Source organism: Chiloscyllium punctatum, chromosome 3, assembly GCF_047496795.1.
Source record: "Chiloscyllium punctatum isolate Juve2018m chromosome 3, sChiPun1.3, whole genome shotgun sequence".
NCBI lineage: Eukaryota > Metazoa > Chordata > Chondrichthyes > Orectolobiformes > Hemiscylliidae > Chiloscyllium > Chiloscyllium punctatum.
The window spans coordinates 91666214-91689373 of NC_092741.1; the positions used below are offsets into that span (position 1 = coordinate 91666214).

A 23160-nucleotide genomic window follows, 5' to 3' on the forward strand; every position below is an offset into this window, starting at 1 on the left:
GCCACTGTGCAGCTTATGAAAGAAAAGTGAGAAAAGACGGTGAAGAACAAGAATTATAACCAAAGAGGGAAATGAAAGAATAATAATAACAAGGCAATTAAAAACAATTGTGTGAAATGGCAGGCAAAATGGATTGGGAAATTAATATAAAGGAAAACATTACAATTTGGTTCACACCACATGATATCAAGAAGTAGTTAACACACTGGATACTGCAAAGGCTAAGGCTATGGCAACATTACAGCAAAAGTACTGAAGATGTGCTCCAGAACCTCCTGCACCCCTAGCTACGCTGTTTCCATTCAGCTATAACATTGGCATCCAGCGCGCTCTCTAAGCTGCATTTGTTCCTCCAAACGATGCCAAGGATATGTCTAAGACAGCAAAGGTGGAAACTATTCAGACTTTGTTCCCGTCTTGCATATGTTATCCAGGCCTCAGCACTGTACTGAGGATATAAACCAGGTAGACTCACAGTTTGGTGTTCCCAGTCAAGTTGTTGTTATTCCACACTCTTACTCAGTTTGAGCATAACAGCTGCAGTTTTTTATGATGTTTGTGTTGATTTCAGTATCAAGTGACAGCTAGCTGGTGATAGTCAAGCCTAGAAATATGAAGCTATCAACAACCAGCACACTGCTGACAGATGGAAGTATGGCAATGTTGTGGACCAGGACGTTTGTCATCCTGTTGCATGTTCAGATAAAACTCTTTACATTTGTCACTTGTTATGACCGGGGCGATCATCTTTTTGTTCTTTTTCCTCTCTCAGTCGGTCGCAACAAATATTTCCATCTACTTCTTCTTACACAGCTATCACAGTTTGTTTAAAACATAATTAGCTAGATTAAAATGATCAGGCCAAATTACAAGGCTTTTTCGGATGTAAGAAATCAAAGAACGTAGATAAAGAAGAAGCTCATTAGCCCTCCAAGGAGAATTATGACTATTGTGTACTAACCCTGAAAAAATAATTAAAGGTGCAACATCAGACACAGATAATAAGCTTAAATAGGAGATAGTATCTGATATACTCAGGATGAATAGGCTAACCTGTTTCTTTTTTTAAGTTTCACCCAACTTCAGAACTCCAAAAGGGTTCCACTATAGCTGACCTCATCCATTATGTTGTTGTGGAAAGAGATCACATTGAGTAGTTTTGGTGAGCTACCACTCAGTCACTTATAGACCACATTTGTTGACATGAAGGCAATAAAAAGTAGCCTTCTTTGTTCACAGTATCTCTCTTCTAACTGATGAGAAAATATCAGGTGTAGATCATCTGATGTTCTGAAAACACACACCGGACCCAAAGATGGAAATATTATTGAACCAGTCAGTATATTTACATCTTTGCTTCCACTATGCTGACAGTGTTGTCTTGTAGATGGTTTCTTGAAGTATATTACTTTTCACTGTATGTGGAAATGCTGAAGAGAACCTGTTCAACTGAGTCATGGACAACAAGGCACTAGTTAATGTATCAGTATTGCCTAGAATAACTAGTTTTTTTTAATGAAGCGAATTGTGACATAAACTATTTGGAGCCTTTCTCCTGTTAATTAAACGTACATAGTTGGATTATCTCTGTATGACAATCTAAAGAAATGATGAACAAGAATGGTCTGTTCTCCTGTAGCAATTGGTGAAAAAAGATCAGCTTTCAGAAACAAGTATGAGCAAACAGCAGGGAACTACTGGGATTAATGTAATTTGCTTTGGTGGTAGGCAGTATCGACGCAGACACAGTGGGATTAATTTTAATTATAGGAAGATATGAAAATGTCTGTCCAATGTCACCAGTATGAATCCAAACCATTTTTAAGTTGTGTCTCAGTTTAATTTCATTCGCAAAGTGCCCATGTGTTTCCTGTGTGGAAAACAATTTGTGATTTGCAGTGGGATTCGTGGAGGAATTTGAGACAATGGAACCAATCTAGTTGCTCCTCTACAAAGATGAACTGACAAGGATAAACTAAACAAATCTGCAGCATGATGTTCCTCATTCTCCTGGTCCGACAAAATTCATTGTAACAACTTAATTGCTGCCACTTTTCAGCAATCCTCAAAGGACCTGGTACTGTATGTAAATGATTTGGGCAAGTACTCCAGAGCATCCTTCCTGCTATACCAGTTGCTTACCCCACATGGTAATGTAAGCTCATCATAGAATTCCTACAGTGTGGAAACAGGCCCTTCAGCCCAACAAGTCCACACCAACCCCCCGAAGAGTAACCCACCCAGACCCATTCCCCTACCCTATTACTCTAAATTTCCCCTGACTAATGCAGCTAACCTACACATCCCTGAACACTATGGGCAATTTAGCATGGCCAATTCACCTAACATGTTCATCTTTGGATTGTGGGAGGAAACTAGAGCACCCAGAGAAAACCACGCAGGCACAGGGAGAACATGCGACCTCCACACAGTCACCCGAGGCTGGCATCAATTACGGGTTCCTGGCACTGTGAGGCAGCCGTGCTAACCACTGATCCATCGTGCTGCCCAGTTCTCAGGTGAATGTGGCGAGCCACACAAACTGCCTGTGGGTTAATGTGTTTTTGTGATAGGAAGGAAAAGGACAGTTCAGCCAGTGGCACATCAAGGCCTCTTGATGCTTGCATGCATTAATGGATTGATATAAGTTGTCCTGAAAAAGGGATTAGCCTCCCAAAAATTGGTTATCCAGTCCTCATCCTCTGCACACATCAGGAATGGACATTTCGATGTGCAAGTGCTATTCATGTACTCCTTCAGTATTAGCCTGAAGGACTGCTTCTTTATGGCAATTAGAAATAGTTGTTGCATTTTCAGCATTGCACTGACCACAATGGGACTGCATTGCCTCTGACATCCATACTCAATAATGTTACAGTTGGCGTAACATTTTTGATCACATATTAATTCCTTCATATGCTATTTGTTTCTACATGTTCCATCTTGCACATAAAATTCCAAAAGAAAAATATCCTGCCTGCACCAACAATCGTATGCAGCACAGAGTGTGTTTCGTACATAGTCACACAGAAAGTGACCACCATGACAAGAAAGAAGAGCATGGCAAGATTGGATGTATTTGGTAGCAGCAAATAGTTTGTTTGATCAAGTGGATTTTGATACAAACTTTAATAGCAAATGACCAAAAAATGCAAATAGAGCTTCAGAGATCAGGATTTGGTTGTCCGAAGGCAGCACAGCAATGGTGAGGCAAAACAAATGTGAGTGCAGTGGAGGCTGAAGTCATAAGGAATGAAGAGGAGTCAAGATGATGTAGCAAGCCAACGCAGTTTTGGGAGGGGAAGGTATTTAAAGATGAAAATGTACATATAAAATTCAAGGCACAGAGGTATAGATACTAATATAATTAGTAATGCTTTCGCAAGCATAGATTATATTGGATTTGTACTGACCCTTAACTGGCAATACTTAGATGTTTGTAAAAATAGATTTACGGTTATGCATAGAGTGGAGCATTGACAACTTTTCAGTTAGTCTGCCTACAGCTGCATCTTTAAGCCAAACTGTTCATTTATCTGCTTTTAACTTTGCCATGTTTTTGCATCTGCTACTGTTTCTAACAGATAAAACTAAATGACAGAAATCCACAATAATTGACTGACTGAAGACAGCTAAAGAAAGTAAAAGGATGTCTGTGATCAGTCAATAAAAAAAAATTGGATGTGGTAGAAGAGGAAACTGGAATGTTTCATGCGGCTTGATAAATAATGAGGGATAAAAGTAAGAAAGGAAATGAATGAAAGAAAAACGTATAAAAATACTATAGAAATGAAATGACTAAAGACAGCAAATTTCAGGCAACAGAAGATAAGGCATGTACTTTTGCTGTTACATGATGCCTAGCTAACCAGTTTCCCATGAGGATCCTTGTCGAATACCTGACTGAAGTCTATATAGATCACTTCTATTACTCTGCCCTCACCAATCCTCTTTGTTACTTCAAAAAACTCAATCATGACTGAGTTAGGTTTGTTGGTTGAAGTTTAACCAGGCCAATATAAGTTCTTAAAGTGTGCATTTTCCAAAATTATCAGATGGTTCTTAATTGTAGCAAAGCCAAAGTTTAGCTTTGGAAAAAAAAATGTCTTCTGAATTTCAGATGATTTGGTAGGGTGTGAATGTGATGAATATATGCAAGAAGGGGAGGGAGAGTTCGATATTGGAACCAAAAAGAATATTCAACCGTCTTCTGCCTGATAAAGATTCTGCTCTTTATTCTTTTAGAGTTGAGGAAATATGTAAAATGCTTTAAACACAACATGAAAAGGGAAAGGTGCAAGGGTAAGTGGGTGCTAATCACAGGCAAGATGGCATCATTAGTACAAAATTCCAACAAATTTCTGTGAACATTTGTGGCCTAACTCATGTCGCTGGAAAGTTACAAGCCTCTGTCTAACAGCACAATGAAACATAGCATTAGAGAAGGACCTGATCAGGTGTTCCCTAGGACACTGTGGGAAGCTGGGGAAGTGATTGCTGGGCCTCGTGCTGAGATATTTGTATTATCGATAGTCACAGGTGAGGTGCCAGAAGACTGGAGTTTGGCTAACGTGGTGCCACTGTTTAAGAAAAGTGGTAAGGACAAGCCAGGGAACTATAGACCAGTGAGCCTGATGTTGGTGGTCAGCAGGTTGTTGGAGGGAATCCTGAGGGACAGAATGTACATGTATTTGGAAAGGCAAGGACTGATTAGGGATAGTTAACATGGCTTTGTCCATGGGAAATCATGTCTCACAAACTTGATTGAGTTTTTTGAGGAAGTGACAAAGAGGATTGATGAGGGCAGAGGGGTAGATGTGATCTATTTGGACTGCAGTAAGGCGTTTGACAAGGTTCCCTATGGGAAACCAGTCAGCTAGATTAGATCTCATGAAATACAGGAGGAACTAGCCATTTGGATACAGAACTGGCTCAAAGGTAGAAGACAGAGGGTGGTGCTTTTCAGACTGTAGGCCTGTGACCAGTGGAGTGCCACATGGATCAGTACTGGGTCTATTACTTTTCATCATTTATATAAATGATTTGGATTAAGCTGAAGAGGTATAGTTAATAAGTTTGCAGATGAAACCAAAATTGGAGGTGTAGTGGACAGCGAAGAAGGTTACCTCAAATTACAACAGGATCTTGATCAGATGGGCCAGTGGGCTGAGGCGTGGCAAATGGAGTTTAATATACATAAATGCGAGGTGTTGCATTTTGGGAAAGCAAATCTTAGCAGGACATATACACTTAATGGTAAGGTAGGGAGTGTTTAATAAAGAGACCTTGGAGTGTAGGTTCATAGCTCCTTGAAAGTGGAGTTGCAGGTAGATAGGATAGTGAAGAAGGTGTTTGGTAAGCTTGGAATATAATGCGGCAAAATGAGGGCAACTCACATAAAACATCCCCCTATGCGCCGATAGTGGGAGCATGGGGATTCCAACCGGGGTTTACAGATGCCACTTTTAAACTCTGGAGATCCAGGGGTATCTCATGTCTAGGGGACCTATTTAAAGATGGGGTCTTGATGTCTTTTGAACAGCTGCGTCAGAAATTCGGATTACCTAATGGAGACCTCTATCGATACTTCCAAATTCGAGACTATATACAGAAGAAGACTACGTTATTAGATAGTCTTTATAAATCAGATAGAGAATGTAGAGTAATACGACCAATGGGGGGTATCCTCCATTAGTACCATTTATCATTTACTACATAATGAAGTATCGGGAGGTATGGATAATCTGCTTAAAACATGGGATCAGGAATTGGGACGAGAAATCTCTATAGAAACGTGGAATGACATTTGGGAAAACGCCAGAAGAATCACCATCTGTAACAGAACTCAGGCTATCCAGCTGAAGATACTTCATAGGGCCCATATAGCACCGGATCGATTGGCAAGATTTAAGGCAGGGGCATCTCCAATGTGTCCCAAATGTAAAATAGAGGTGGGCATTCTTGTACATTGTCTATGGACCTGTCATAAGATTCGTAGATACTGGACTAAAGTAGCAAGTGCCCTGACAGAAATTTTAGGAACGGAAATTAAAGTGGACCCCGTATCTCTCCTTTTGGGCTTTTCGAACTTATCCTCCCTGGACATGCGTGGGAAGAGACTATTTTCTATTCTCTCTTTCTATGCAAGGAAAAATATTTTGGTAAACTGGGTAGCTGAGGGCCCCCCTGGACTTTCAAATTGGCACAGATTAATTATGGAATGTATTCCCCTTGACTTCCTTACAAATATGGTGCACTGAAAGACCGAATTATTTTATAAAATATGGCAGCCCTTCTTGAATTATATGAATACAGATATTTCGGCTATCCTAACAAGGGCTTTTATTTAACTGAGATTACGAACCTGGCTGCTCCGAGGCCCCTTGGGAGAGGAATCCCGCACGAATACGGCTTTTGTTACATTTGATGTTAACACATTCCGAGCGTGTATCTCACTACCCAATTTCTATGTTATCCGCTGTTTTTTTTTCTCTTTCTCTTATTTGAATAATGTAAGAGACTTAAATATACACTTTGGTTAGTTGTAGGTTAGATTAGTAGTTAGTTGAGTTTTGTTTATTTTTCTCGGTGTTTTTCTTTTGTTAAATTTTGGTTATTATAAATTTAAGATTTAATTGTATATCAATGTTTGTACTTGAGAGTTTTGTTTATTTTTGTAAACTTGTTAAAATGTTAAATTTCTAATAAAAATATCTATTTAAAAAATGTGTTTGGTATGCTTTCCTTTATTGGTCAGAGTATTGAGTGCAGGAATGGGGAGGTGATGTTGCAGCTGTACAGGACATTGGTATGGCCACTGTTGGAATATTGCGTGCAATTCTGATCTCCTTCCTTTTGGAAAGATGTTGTGAAATTTCAAAGGGTTCAGAAAAGATTTACAAAAACATTGACAGGGTTGGAGGATTTGAGTTGTAGGGAGAGGTTGAATAGGCCAGGGCTGTTTTCCCTGGAGTGCCGGAGGCTGGGGGTGAGAAAGATTAGATTACATTACAGTGTGGAAACAGGCCGTTCGGCCCAACAAGTCCACACCGACCCACCGAAGCGCAACCCACCCATACCCCTACATTTACCCCTTACCTAACACTACGGGCAATTTAGCATGGCCAATTCATCTTACCTGCACATCTTTGGACTGTGGGAGGAAACCGGAGCACCCGGAGGAAACCCATGCAGACACGGGGAGAACATGCAAACTCCACACAGTCAGTCGCCTGAGGCGGGAAATGAACCCGGGTCTCTGGCGCTGTGAGGCAACAGTGCTAACCACTGTGCCACCGTGCCGCCCACCAAGGGTGACCTTACAGAGGTTTATAAAATCATGAGGGACATGGATAGGGTAAATAGACAAAGGGGTGAGGGAGTTCAAAACTAGAGGGCATAGATTTAGGGTGAGAGGGGAAAGGTATAACAGGGACCTTAGGGGCAACGTTTTCACGTAGGGGGTGGTATGTATATGGAATGAGCTAACAGAGGAAGTGGTGGAGGCTGGTACAATTGCAACATTTAAGAGGCATTTGAATGGGTATATGAATAGGAAGGGTTTGGAGAGATATGGGCCGGGTGCTGGCAGGTGGGACTATATTGGGTTGGGATATCTGGTCGGCATTGGAAAGTTGGACCATGCTATATATCTCTCTGACTCTGTGACTCTATCTCAGCATTACCATTCCACTGCTTCTTTGCATGACTGAGTTTCTCCAGCACTTTCTGTTTTTGTTTGTTTCAGAAGTAATATGAACCTACAGCTTAGGCTGATGGGCGCAGCTCACAAAAGCAAGGCAAACAAGTGCAATACAAGGCAAGGATTCTGTGAGCGTGTTTGTGCACTCAGAATGAATTAACACGATGACAGCGTTTGATGAGGTACCATACTTTAGGCTACCTAACAAGATAAGAGTCCTTGGTTGTGTTGGCATGTATACTAGTATGGATAGATGAATGGCTAACTCATAGAGGACAAAGGATTGTGATAAAAGGGACATTTTCATGATAACAACCTGTGGAATGCCATATGGATCAATGGTGGGACCACAATTATTTACCATATATATTAATGACTCGGATGAGGAAAGAGAACGTGCTGTTGCCAAGTTTTCAAATGATGCAAAAACAGATGGGAAGGCAAGTCGTGAGGATGACACAAGTGAACAAAAACATGGACAAAAACTTGGTGTATAGATTGTAATGTGGTAAAATGTGAAGTTATGGACTTTAGCAAGAAGAATATTCATTAAGATAAGAAAGACTATAGAAAGCTGCAGCCTTGAGAGATTTGGGAGTTCTTGTGCATGAATCACAAAAAATGCTAGCATCTGAATTCAGCAGGGAAGGCAAATGAAATGTCGGCCTTTATTTCAAAGGGATTGGAGTATAAAAGTAGGGAGGCCTTTTTAAAATGATAATACTGTGAGCAGTTTTTATCCCTTTATCTAAGGAAGGAATTACTGGCATTGGGGAGCCCAAAAAGTTTTGCTCGGTTGGTTCTTGGATATGTGGGACTTTCTTATGAAAAAAGGTTTAGTAGTATGGACCTCATTTGAGTTTGGAAGAATGGTAGTTATTGAAACATAAAAGGCTCTTAGAGAGCATTACAGGGTTGATGGGTTGAAGTTATTTCCCCTGTGGGAAAATCTAGGACCAGAGGACAAATTCCTAAGATTAGATTCCCTACAGTGTGGAAAGCAGGCCCTTCAGCCCAACAAGTCCACACCGACCCTCCCAGTAACCCACCCAGACCCATTTCCCTAACTAATGCACCTAACACTATGGGCAATTTAGCATGGCTAACTTACCTGACCTGCGGGAGGAAACTAGATCAAACCCACACAGACACAGGGAGAATGTGCAAGCTCCACGCAGACAATTGCCCGAGGCTGGTATCGAACCCGGGTCCCTATTGCTGTGAGGCAGCAGTGCTAACCACTGAGCCACCATGCCGCCCTAAGCTGCAGGAGAAAGTGAGGACTGCCACATAGTCCAACTACACAGGATCAATATGGATTTCACCAGTTGTCTCATTTCCCCTCCCCCCACCTTACCCCAGTCCCAACCTTCTAACTCGGCACTGCTCCCTTGACCTGTGCTATCTACCCATCTTCCTTCCCACCTGTCTGCTCCACCCTTCTCTCTGACCGATCACTTTCACCCCTTCATCGACCTATCGCATTCCCAGCAAGCTCCCTTAACTCCACCCCACTCCCATTTATCTCTCAGCCCCGACCCACACGCCTCATTCCTGATGAAGGGCTTATGCCTGAAACATCGATTCTCCTGCTCCTCGGATGCTGCCTGACTGGCTGTGCTTTTCCAGCACACACTCCTCGACTCTGATTTTTAATCAGTAAGGGAATCAAAGATTTTGGGGATAAGGCAGGGAATGGAATTGAGAATTACCAGACATGATCTTATTAAATGGCTGAGCAAACTTGATGGGCTGCTTCTGCTCCTACACCCTGAATGAATGAATAATTTTATTGTCACATATATTTTACAGTGATAAATGCAGTAAAATAGTGAAAAGCTTCTACTGTATTTGTGATCCGGTGCCATTTTGAATAGTTTAAGAATAATCTTAAAAAATAAAAAGAAATAGCTTAAAGAGAGTCCATAACCCTTCTGCCACCACTTCACTGCTGCCAGCACTGGACCCAACCAACATTGAAGTCACCACACCTCAGGCACCATCTTTTGCTGCTGGGTGTACCTCACCAAAATCACGTCTGCCAATGTAGCAGCCGATGCTGGACCCCTTTTCATTTTTCCATCAACTGCCTCATCGAGGCCACGACCAGAGTCCCCACTGCGGGCTCACCAGTTGCTGCCATCCCTCAGATCCCGACAAAGCCCCCTTTCACCTTCATCATTGATGCCATTGTTGCTGATGCCACCACAATAGAACTCTCCCCAGAAGGTAATTCAAAACAAAATCTAAACAGAAAAAGGAAATGAGAAAGAAAGGGAAAACAGAAGAGAAGACAGGGTGCAGTGGCCCCAGGCTCAAGAGCAGGGAAGCGGTCTACTCCACCGTACCATCTTGAACAATAGCCAATTTATGGCTTTATGGTCAATGAGTGAAGAGCCAGGAGCTGCAGCCTGGCCCAGTCATTGAGATGGGTGTATGTCCTTGAGTGCTCTCTGACCTTACAGCAGCATTACAATGAAAATTACCCAAGGTATAGCATTGAAGTGTGGCAGCATCCTGCAAGTGGGCCAGAGCTATCCGATGAGGGTTCTTAGAGACTAGCACTTATCTGGTGCCAGTTACTGTGGATGTAGGGTATGCATGACACAGAATGTGTCCTGAGATGTTGGTACCCGGTGCCCAACATGTAGGTCTTCCGGAGCAGGTGAAGAGTACCAGCTCTGAATTGCATATTCAGATTTTATAATGTCCTTTACATGCTTTATAAGCTGCAAAGCTGGATATTAATGAGCAAACTGGACATCAATAAAGTGTTTAACAAGCTATAATGCCCCTTAATTGGCAACTTGCACATCAAAAATCTCATCACATTGCTTATCATAAACATAAATGCTAGAATGAGATTCTCTGACATTAAAATAGGCATTTCAGGTCTTGTCTACTTCTGTGCAAATCTTGCGATCGTCCATGTTGCTCAGACCCTTGACTGATTCAACCCAATATTATAATCACATAGGCATGTCACCTTGGTCATAAGATCAGCAAAGTTATGTTATAAAACATTAGGCTGTAGCTGGAGTACTGCACCCAGTTCGATGTGATCTCACTAGATAAGAGCACAGTAGAGATTCACAAGGGTGTTACAACGAAGTCTTTCATCACTGGAGAGTTAATTACAAGGAGAGATTAGGTAGACTGTAGCTGATCGAGCATGACAAGGCAAGGCTGAAATATGATTGATAGAAGATTTCAAGGCAAATTGAGGAGTTTTCACTCAGAGGCTGGTCAGGATCTGGATAGGGACAGAAACTCCCATTACATTTAAAATATTGTTGGATGTGAACTTAGGTGGTGCAATGTACAAGGCTGCAGACCAATTGTTAGAAACTAAACTACGCTGGATAGCTCTTTTCAACTGACATAGACACACTGTCATAGAATCATACAGCACAGAAAGAGGCTTTTTAGCCCATCAAGTCTGCAGCAACAAAAAAACTGAACAGCCTCCTCCCTAGCTGTAGACTCAATCTAACCTGCTGCTTTGATAAGCAGCACTTTGTCATTGCTCTGAGGAAGGGTCACTTAATCCCCTCCTCTTCCCCCAAAACATTAACTCTGATTTCTCTACTACTACCAGAGAATACTGAGCTTTTCCTGCAGTTTCTGTTTCTGATTTACAGCATCTGCAGTTCTTTCAGTTCACATACACAAGTTATACAAGCAGAATTAGGCCATTTGGCCCATCGAGTCTGCTCCGCCATTCGAACATGGCTGAAACGCTCCTCACCCCCACTTTCCTGCCTTCTCTCCATATCCTTTCAATCCATTACTAATCAAAAGTCTAACTCTGCCTTAAATTTGCTCACTGTCCCAGCATCCACTGTACTTTGGGGTAGCAAATTCCAAAGGTTCACAACTCTTTGGAAGAAGTAGTTTCTCCTCAACTTTGTTTTAAATTTGCTCCCCCTTATCCTAAAACTATGACCTCTCGTCGTAGAATGCTCAACAGGAGAAAGTATCTGCTTCATACCTTATCCATACTTTTCATCGTCTTGAATACCTCAATCTGATCTCCCTTAATTCTTCTAAATTCCAGAGAGAAGAGGCTGAAACTGTTCAATCTCTCTTCATACAGCAAACCCCTCTTCTCTGCGATCAATCAAGTGAACTTCCTCTGAACTGCCTCCAAGGCTAGTATATCATTCCTCAAGTAAGGGGACTAAAACTGCGCACAGTACAATTGGTGCGGTCTCACCAATGTCTTGTATCATTGCAACAATACTTTCTTACCTTTATATTTATTCCTTTAGTTATAAAAACCAACATTCCATTCATTTCTTTATTAATCTGCTGTACCTGCACTTAGCACCTTGTCATTCATGGGCTCAGACTCTCCCAACTCTCCATCGTCCACAAGATTAGCAAAGCTGATTAACAGTTGAAATATCTTTCCCACTTCAATTCCTCTCCTTCTTAAGAATTTTATTACTCTGTTTCCTTACAAGAAAGGAGGCAAGTCTAAATACCTTCCTTTGGCTATTCCTGGAGCAGTTTTGCTGTTGACTAGGGAATCAATCTCCATACTGTTCTTTAATCTGATGCTCACAGTGCAGTTTAGGAGTGAAAGGGAAGAGAAGTAAGAAATGTTAGAACTGTTGCCTTCTTTTATTCATGCCATTTTGTTTTCTTCCTTAAATTATCTGCTTCATTGTATAAAATCAAACAGCTGATGATAAAGGTTTAGCTTTCCATAAATGAAAAGTTACATTATTATATATGTAATTTATTATACATCGTGAAAATACATCTTCAATGAACCTTTATTTATGAAATGGCCATTTAATCTTTGACACATTTTTGCTTAATCCAGAACAGATAGCCACAAATGGAAATTATTCTGCTGGAAGTTGTTCTGAGGAACATGGAGTGTGGGGACCAATTCGTACAAGGAACTTATTTTCTATGAATGGGCCAGGGTGAATAGATTGGTTGATTGTTGAGTAGGAGGCGCTGAACTCAGCTGTTAATCTAAAAATAATCAAATCTTCAAGTTAATTTAATTAAATGGCACTTGGCACTTTATATTCACAAATAGTTATGTAGCTTAGCAACGATATAAGGTACAGCACAGCACCATATGAATTTTTTACTCTTCCTATTAAGGGACTCTGGAATTTAATTTTACATCTATTTTAAGAGTGGGAGAGAGATCATAATTATGCTTCATTTCAAAACTCAAGAAAGAACAGATGTATGCATGTTGAAAGCTTACATTCAAGTCATTAGTGCTCAAGGATGTCCCACAGCATTCTATCTGAAGTGGCACAACAGGTTAAACAACGGAAAATATGTAACAGTTTCCTATGCTGGTACGCTGGCAACTTTAATTCCAGCACAATGGAGTAAATAATATCCTCTTTTCATCACACCACTGAGCTGTACTTTTATCTGCAAACTATTATCTCATATCAATTTCTTTCAAATTAAGTGACTTATCTTTCATATACAGTATATTTTTCATGGTACAGAATGCTAAATGTGTTGAAGTACACAGTTTTCTTTGTTAATATTCATCATGCAAGGCAAAAGGCATTTACTGAGTGCAAATAAGCTGGCTATTTTCAGCCAAAAGTATAACATTTCTGTAATCTTGCTGCATTAAGATTCAGATGAGGGAGGTAAAAGCATGTGTTATAAAGCAACTACATTATACTAAAAAAAAATTCATCATGTTGCCAGCAGAATTTGCCAGGCTGTTAACTCTGGGATAAATACAAATTTGCCAGCTGTCTGAACTGTGAGCAGCATACTGATTTAGCAATGCTGGAGCATTTCCCAATTTCCAATTCTATTGGTAGAGGAAGGTCTATCTAGCTGAGAGTTTCATAATGTCTTTCTCTGTGGAAGCTTCATGAATAAGCATGTTAGGAGTTGTGATAATCCAAATAATCTCCTTCATTGTGACAACATGGGACATTCACATTAGCATCACTGATAACATTAATTACAAGAAGCTTACGTGTGCCTGTAAGTTCTTCTGCATGGAGCAGAAAATAACCTTGAAGCTTGGCAGATCAGAACATAGATAATATGGCTTTCTTTCTCTTTAAATTTGGAGAGATCGAACACGTTGGGGATGGGTATTTCTTTCTCTAGCATCCAGTTGCACCAAATTGTAGTCTTTATTTTAGAACAAGTATAATCAGCTATTTTAGAGAGTAGAAAAGCTGAATTCTCTTCCAGAGAGCTGGCACAGCCTCTTTCTGTACTTCTCTGCTACAACCATTCTGATTTTGTAAGTCGAATGTATTTGATACATACTCAAACTCTGGCCCCATATGTTACAACGGTGAAAATGTTTGACCATATTTGTGTATTTATTTAATGTTTAAGGAATTATTATTTGGGCCTTCAACTGATTCTAACTGAAATCAAACATGAGTCATTAAAGTTAGAAACTTAAACTCCTGACTGCTTTGTTGACTGGTCATTAACACGAGATAGATAAACAAAACATTTTGCGATTAGTAACGCTAAGGTATTGTAAATAATCTTAGAGGTATTCCATTCGGCAGAATGACAAGTTGTTTATAATGTTCTCCTGGGTGTTAAATAGAAGGATATATGTAGAGACAAGTGATAGGATTCTTACATGTTCAACAGTATTTACAACTATGTCAGAGAATATAATTTGTGAGAGGCAGTTACCAGATAGTTACAGTCCAACCTCACAACATTAAGTGCATGAAACATTTGTGCTAGTTTCATTCCTTGTAATTCATTTAAGTAATTTAAAGAAACACAAAGTGAACTATTTAATTAGAATAAAGTGTGGAAGTATAATTTCATTTTTGTTTCAAATTGAGAGGAATCACTCAGTGAAGCTGGTCACTGGGGTTTTTTTCTGTAAATAGATGAATAATGACAACGCAAGGTCTTTCAAAAGGCTTTCTAACTCTCTGCCACACAAATTCTGCCCTACCCCTCATTATAGCCGTTTGCTGAATATGAAGATATAGGCATCAGGTGCTTCAATAATATCTTCAGATTCATCTCATTTTCACACACTTTCCTGGCAGCCAGGGATACTTTCTCTGTCTGGTCCAAGTGGCCCGTGAGTCTGTCTTCTGATTCTCCCTTCAGAGTTGTCTCATGTTACATGTAAACAGACTACTGACTTGTCATGTAACAGACAAATGTGAGAATGTCTGAATTAAACAAATCCTGAGAATGTTTAGAAGTAGGGATTAACCTTGGATGTCAAGAGCTAAAATCTCAAATTTTCATTCAGTTTTTTTAACTCTATTGTTTGACTTGAACACAAATTCCACATATTTTTAGATTAGATTAGATTACTTACAGTGTGGAAACAGGCCCTTCGGCCCAACAAGTCCACACCGACCCACTGAAGCGCAACCCACCCAGACCCATTCCCCTACATTTACCCCTTTACCTAACAGTACGGGCAATTTAGCATGGCCAATTCACCTAACCTGCACATTTTTTTTGGACTGTGGGAGGAAACCGGAGCACCCGGTAGAATCCCACACAGACACAGGGAGAATGTGCAAACTCCACACAGTCAGTTGCCTGAGGCGGAAATTGAACCCAGGTCTCTGGCGCTGTGAGGCAGCAGTGCTAACCATTGAGCCACCGTGCCGCCCGCTTTGTAATAGCTGTCAGCTCATAATTACATTGAGTTTTAGAGCGTTTTGCAGCATTGAGACTTTACCAACTTGCCAACAAGGACACTCCATGACGCAGTCGAGGCGGTTTAAATATCTAAAAACCAACTGGCTTTAACTGCCTGTACACACCCTTCCCAAACTGTTCCCTATTTGCCAGGTTCAATCAGGCAAAAGCACAACAGAGATTGACATAGATCAGTATTTGGAACTGTGATGTTGTGGCCATTAGAGATTTGAATATCACAGGGGCAGGAATGGTTTTTCAATGTTCCAGGGTTTAGATGTTTCAAAAGAAATGGGGGGAAGGTAAGAAAGGTGGAGGAGCGGCATTGCCAATCAAGGATAGTGTCACAGCTGCAGAAAGGGTCATCAAGGAGGGTTTGTCTACAGAGTCAGTATGGGCGGATGTCAGAAACAGGAAAGGAGCATTCACTTTATTGGGAGTTTTCTACAGATCTGATAGCAATAAAGACATGGAGAAACAGATTGGGGGGCAGATTTTGGAAAGTTATAGGGTTGTCATCATGGGTGACTTTAACTTCTCTAATATTGGTTTGAACTTCCTTAGTTCAAATATTTTGGACGAAGCGGTTTTTGTCAGGTACGTATAAGATGGGTTCCTGACACAATATGTAGATAGGCCATCTAGAGGGGAGGTCATATTGGATTTGCTGCTTGGCAACAAACCATGCCAAGTGTCAGATCTCTCAGTGAGAGAGCATTTCGGTGATAGTGACCACAATTCCCTGACATCTGCTATGGTCATGATGGAGAGGGATAGGAGCAGACAGTATGGGAAAGTATTTAATTGGGGGATGGGGAATTATAATGTTATTAGGAAGGAACTGAGGTGACTGAATTGGGAACAGATGTTCTCAGGGAAATGCACAACAGAAATGTGGTGGTTGTTTGGGAAGCACTTGCTGATAGTGCTGGACACTGAAGCAAGGAAGTGATGGTAGTTTGAAAGAACCTTGGGTGATAAGGGATGTGGAACATCTAGTCGAATGAAAGCAGGAAGCTTGCTTAAGGTTGAGGAGGCAAGGATCAGACAGGGCTTTAGTGGGTTACAAGGTAGCCAGGAAGGAACTGAAGAATGGACTTAGAAGAGCTAGAAAGGGGCATGGAAAAGCTGTAGGGGTAAGATTAAGGAAAACCTTAATCCTACACTCATTGTACACTTATGTGAGGAACAAGAGGATGGCCAGAGTGAGGATAGGGCTGATCAAGGATCGTGGGGAAACCAGCGCCTGGAGTCAGAGGAAGTGGGAAGGTCCTTAATGAATACTTCAGTATTCACTACTAAGAGGGACCTTGACATTTCTGAGGGCGGTGTGAAAGAGATTGATATGCTAGAACAGGTTGATGTTAGGAAGGAGGATGTGCTGAAAATTTTGAAAAATTTAAGGAGAGATAAATCCCCTGTGCCAGACGGGATACGCCATACAGGAAGCGAGGGAAGAGTTTGCTGTATCTCTGGCGATGATCATTGCATCCTCACTGTCTCCTGGAGTAGTGCCAGATGATCAGAGGGTGGTATTCCCTTGTTCAAGAAAGGGAATAGGGATAATCCCGGAAATTGCAGACCAGCCAGTCTTATGTCAGTGGTGGGTAAAGTATTAGAGAGGATTCTGAGAGAAAGGATTTATGATTACTTGGAAAACCATAGTTTGATTAGAGATAGACAGCATGGCTTTGTGAGGGGCAGGTCATGCCTCACAAACCTTCTTTGAGGGTGTGATAAAACACATTGATGAAGGCAGAGCAGTGAATGTGGTGTATAGAGGAACCTTGATTATCCAGCATTCAATTATCCGAATTTCAGATTATCCGAACAAGATCGCAAGGTCCTGATGCTTGGCTAAACTGTGCTATTCAGCGTTTGATTATTTGAACATTCAATTAGCTGAACAAAATACTCCCCACCCATGTTGTTTGGATAATCGAGGTCCCTCTGTATATGGATTTTAGTGAATCATTTGGTAAGGTTCCCCAAGACAGGCTCATTCAGAAAGTAAGGAGGCATGGGATACAAGGAAATCTGGCTATCTGGATACAGAATTGGCTGGTCCATAGAAGACAACAGATGGTGGTAGATGGAAACGATTCAGCCTGGAACTTGGTGACCAGTGGTGTTCCGCAAGGATCGGTTCTGGGACCTCTGTCGTTTGTGATATTTATAAATGACTTGGATGAGGAAGTGGAAGTGTAGATTAGTAAGTTTGCCGACGACGTGAAGGTCAGTGGAGTTGTGGATGGTGTGGAGGGCTGTTGTAGTTTGCAGCGGGACGTTGACAGGATGCAGAACTGGGCTGATTTGTGCCAGATGGAGTTCAACCTGGAAAAGTGTGCATTAATTCACTTTGTAAGGTTGAATTTGAATGCAGAATACAGGGTTAAAGGCAGGATTCTTGCAGTGTGGAAGAACAGATGGATCTTGGGGTCCATGTCCATAGGTCCCTCAGAGTTGCTACCCAAGTTGATAGGGTTGTTAAGAAGGCATTTAATGTGTTGGCTTTAATTAGCAGCGGGATTGAGTTTAAGAGCTGCGAGGTTATGCTGCATCTGTGTAGAGCCCTGATTAGACCACACTTGGAATATTGTGTTCAGTTCTGGTCACCTTATTATAGGAAAGATGTGGAAGCTTTGGAGAGGGTGCAGATGAGATTTACCAGGATGCTGTCTGACCTGAAGGGCATATCTTATGTAAAAGGTTGAGGGAGCTAGGGCTTTTCTCATTGGAGTGAAGGAGGATGAGAGGTGTCTTGATAGAGGTGTACAAGATGTTGAGAGGCTTAGAGTGAATAGACAGAGGCTTTCTCCCATGAGGGAAATATCTATTATGAGGGGGCATAATTTTTAGGTAATTGGAGGAAGATTTAGGGGAGATGTGAGAGGGAGGTTCTTTACAGAGAGAGTGGTGGGTGCCTGGAATGCACTGCCAGCAGTGGAAGTAGAGTCAGATACATTAAGGACATTAAAGTGACTCTTGGATAGGTGCATGCAAGCTAATACAATGAAGGCTATGTAGGTTAGTCTGAACTTAGAGTAAAATAAAAGACCGGCACAACACTGAGAGCTGACGGGCCCGTACTGTACTGTACTGTTCTGTGTTCTATGACAGGGCTGTGAAATTGGCAAGCTGAAAGCTTTTATATTCTGACAGCATTACACATATTTACAGGCTTTTGTCTGTAAGATTTATTCTGAGACTGTACTTTTACTGCAGTTCTTTGGGGGTCATCTCTGTCAACGTCTACGTTTTTGATCAGTTCTCACTAGCTGCCAGCCTTCACAGGGGCATGAAAGCAGCCAATGCAGCTCTACTTTGAGTCTTTGATGAGGCTAACCAGCAGCTACAACAGGACCACATGCTGTCTGCTCAGTCATCTGCCACTTCACAGGACAGAAGGGATGGCAATACAGCTCTAGCATGGGAGTGGAGGACAGAGTTGGTTGAGAAGTGGTGGTATGCTTGGTTATTTCTAATATCTGCAACCTTCCTAGAACGAGACCTCTTGCCCAGCAGATCACGTAGGCATCTATTAAAATCACTCCAGCCTTGAATGTTTCCTCCTCCGCTCCTTCCAGGGATTTCTCAGTCACATCTGTTGGATTTTGCCATTCACTGAATACAAATGAATCTTGCAGGTGAGTGATACTACGTTTGGCATTCACTGTGACACAGATAAGGCCAGTCAAAACAATTGGCCCATCAGGATTAACATGGGCTGAGTCTTCACATATTTGGAGAATCAGAGGTTGTATCCATTTGGCAAATAAACTAGGAGTATTCAATCAATTGAGAGTGAATTTGTTAATATTTAGATGTAGTGTAACCATTGAAAGATACTCATGCAATCTGTATAAGATATCCATGAAGATTTCACAATGCCTTCATCCTCGGTCTGTCCAATGCATCATCGATTTTTCAAGCTTCAAACACTGTCAATGGAGGCCAGCTTCGAAGCTAGCATCACCCCTGGACATGCAATAGCATTTGTAAAGAGCTCCATCACAGAAGCCACATGAGCACAAGTGTTCATTGAGCAAGCTAGTAGTCTGAGGATGTACCTTTCAGTGTGCACCTGCAAGGGTGCCCCAAATTGTGCGTGGTTGCTGTGTTTTGCATAGCATGGCAAATATGAGAGGACCAGAGGTGCTGAAGAAGAATACAGTGACTGTGCTGCAGCTTTGGAAAGAATGAAAATGAGAAGCTAGAGCACACTTTGTTGAACTTCAGCAAGGTATGGAATTTCCTTTGGCCCATTTAAGCTAACAGACTGAGTATGCTGGTCATTGGTGTGAGCAAACATTCATGCTTTGTCTGATGGACCACTCAAATGGCCATCCCTTGCATGGTATTGGACATCAGCACAAATGCTGTGACAGTAGCTGAGATGGACTCCTCCAATGTCTCTGTCATCATGTGCAGTATCTCTGAACATGCCAGAACCATAACAATTTTTTGCTTGGCCGTCCAGAATGGTTTGCTTCACTGGAAGCCTGAGTGTCAGCATCTGTGTCCACTGATCTGAGCTTGGAGTGCTTTGTGCCCTCCAAAGGGGATTGTCCACTGCCATCCATCTTTAATATAATCTTCTGCACACTTGTGATGTTTGACTCACCATGGGACAACATATCTACCTGTCAAGGCATGTGTATCTGAGCTGCTGGTGAATGCACAAGACACATAAAATGGTGCGTCTTCATAGTGAGGGATCCCCTCTGTTTAACTCTCTTTCCGCTCCAGCTCCTGCATCGTGACCAAGGACTGGTGGGAGATAGACACTGTAAATTGGAACTGACAAAGGGAAAGGTCACAGTTGTCATTATGCAGATCATTATATTTAATCACAAATGACAGCAAATCACCACGAATGACAATCTTGAGGAATGAATGAATAGACGGCTTTCACCCAGCCACTGCTGACAAGGCCCTTCTAGCATCTGTTGAAGTTATACTAGAAGATCCTTAGTCAAATACAAGAACAAGAATCTGGCCAAATCATATCCAATCTTGTTTCTTCATAATGCTAGTACTAGCTTTGAACTTCATGGGATGAATTAAAAATTCTGTTGATTCCAAAATAAATTGTGCTGAAATATGCTACACAAAAAAAAATGTTTTGCTTAAAGTGTTCCCATTGCAACAAAACTAAACTACACATTTTAGAAAAGGCCACGTGGGTGGATTCCTCGTTTATTTTCTAAATATATCTTGCTCTACATTAGCGTTAGCTTGAACTTAATCCAATACTGTAGTGCTTAACGGTTTTCAGAGCAGACATAAAACACATTGGGTCTCCAGCATTTAATAAAAAATCTACTGTGTAAATCAGATGCATCTATGAAAAATGTTTGTAAAATATTCGTAAGTGCAACAATTGTTTATACCAAAGAACATAGGTAGAATTGCTCCTTGAGATCTAATGAATCCAGTGTTGGAAGGTTCACAGTGTATCTGCAACATTTGCAGTTTTGGAGGCCCACTGAGAATGCCAATAAATGTATCAGAAAGCTCATGCTGCAGGGCATCACATCAGAAGAAAGCTGTATCCATGGAAACAGTGGTTTATCTCAGTTTTAATGTTTTTCTTCTGTTGTATTATTTTCTTTGAATTCTGAAGACCCTTTAAATGCAGCTACAAAAGTAACCATCATAATGTGACTTTATGTTTCTAAAAGAAACACAAGAACCAGAAGACTCTTCACTCTAAATTAATACAATGAAAAGTAAATTTATTAGGAGTTTAGTTCTCTATCAAATATGTTATGCAAAGTTTACAATTATGTTATCCTAACCAGCAACAACTTGTGTATGTATATATGTGTATAGGTGCCTGTCTGAATTAGGTTGTGGAGGAGCCGGTATTAGACTGGGGTGGACAAGGTTAAGAATCACACAACACCAGATTATAGTCCAACAGGTTTATTTAGCTAGTGGGGCAAGGTCATAAGACACAGAATTTATTGTAAATGATCAACGTTTTATACAACTAATGTGATGTATTGAACAAACCTAGATTACTGTTAAATTTTAACCACTTAGAATGGATTGCAGGTTTCGATTCATTAATATATAAATCCCAGAACACCTTTCAAGTCACATTCCCAAGATAACTTAACGGTTTTAGAAGAAATGATGATATTTCAGCTCAGAGCCTGCATGAAAGGTGTGAGGTTAGAGTCTGTCTGTATTCCAAGCTTGAGTCAGACTGGTCCTGTTTCCAAAGTAGGAATTTATAAAATGTCACATGGACTGACTGCCTACAGATTGTGTGCTTTTTGAACAAAATAGAATAGAACATTACAGCACAGTACAGGCCCTTTGGCCCTCGATGTTGCGCCGACCAATCTGAAGCCCATCTAACCTACATTATTCTATGTACATCCATATGCTTGTCCAATGATGACTTAAATGTACCTAAAGTTGGCGAATCTACTACTGTTGCAGGCAAAGCATTCCATACCCTTCCTACTCTCTGAGTAAAGAAACTACCTCTGACATCAGTCCTATATCTATCACCCCTCAATTTAAAGCTATGCCCCCTTGTGCTTGCCGTCACCCTACTTGGAAAAAGGCTCTCCCTATCTAACCCTCTGATTATCTTATATGTCTCTATTAAGTCACCTTTCAACCTTCTCTCCAACAAAAACAGCTTCAAGTCCCTCAGTCTTTCCTCGTAAGACCTTCCCTCCATACTAGGCAATATCCTAGTAAATCTCCTCTGCACCTTTTCCAAAGCTTCCACATCCTTCTTATAATGCGGTGACCAGAACTGTACACAATACTCCCAAGTGCGGCCGCACCAGAGTTTTGTACAGCTGTAGCATAACCTCATGGTTCCGGAACTCGATCCCTCTATTAATAAAAGCTAAAACACTGTATGCCTTCTTAACAACCCTGTCAACCTGGGTGGCAACTTTCAAGGATCTGTGTACCTGAAACCGAGATCTCTCTGCTCATCTACACTACCAAGAATCTTACAATTAGCCCAGTACTTTGCATTCTGGTTACTCTGACCAAAGTGAATCACCTCACACTTGTCCACATTAAACTGAATTTGCCACCTGTCAACCCAGCTCTGCAGCTTATCTATGTTTTTCTGTAACCTACAACATCCTTCGTCACTATCCACAACTCCACCGACCTTAATGTTGTCTGCAAATTTACTAACCCACCCTTCTACGCCCTCATCCAGGTCATTTATAAAAATGACGAACAGCAATGGACCCAATACCAACCCTTGTGGTACACCACTAGTAACTGAACTCCAGGATGAACATTTCCCATCAACCACCAACCTCTGTCTTCTTTCAGTAAGTCAATTACTTATCCAAACTGCTATATCTCCCACAATCCAATTCCTCTGCATTTTGTACAATGGCCTACTGTGGGGAACCTTATCGAATGCTTTGCTGAAATCCATATACACCACATCAACCGGTTTACTCTCATCTACCTGTTTGGTCACCTTCTCAAAGAACTCAATAAGGTTTGTGAGGCATGACCTACCCTTCACAAAACCGTGCTGACTATCCCTCATCAAATTATTCTTTTCTAGATGATTATAAATCCCATCTCTTATAACCTTTTCCAACACTATACCAACAACTGAAGTAAGGCTCACTGGTCTATAATTACCAAGGTTGTCTCTACTCCCTTTCTTGAACAGGGGAACCATATTTGCTATTCTCCAGTCTTCTGGCACTACTCTTGTAGACAGTGACGACTTAAAGATCAATGCCAAAGGCTCGGCAATCTCCTCCCTGGCTTCCCTGAGGATCCTAGGATAAATCCCATCC

The 23160-nt window shown here is 41.2% G+C and overlaps 1 protein-coding gene across 4 annotated transcripts in view; it reads left to right on the plus strand.

Annotated features, from left to right (window-relative positions):
- LOC140462897 (A-kinase anchor protein 7) overlaps positions 1-23160 on the plus strand; it is a 192165-nt gene that overhangs the window by 115434 nt on the left and 53571 nt on the right. The window lies entirely within an intron of this gene.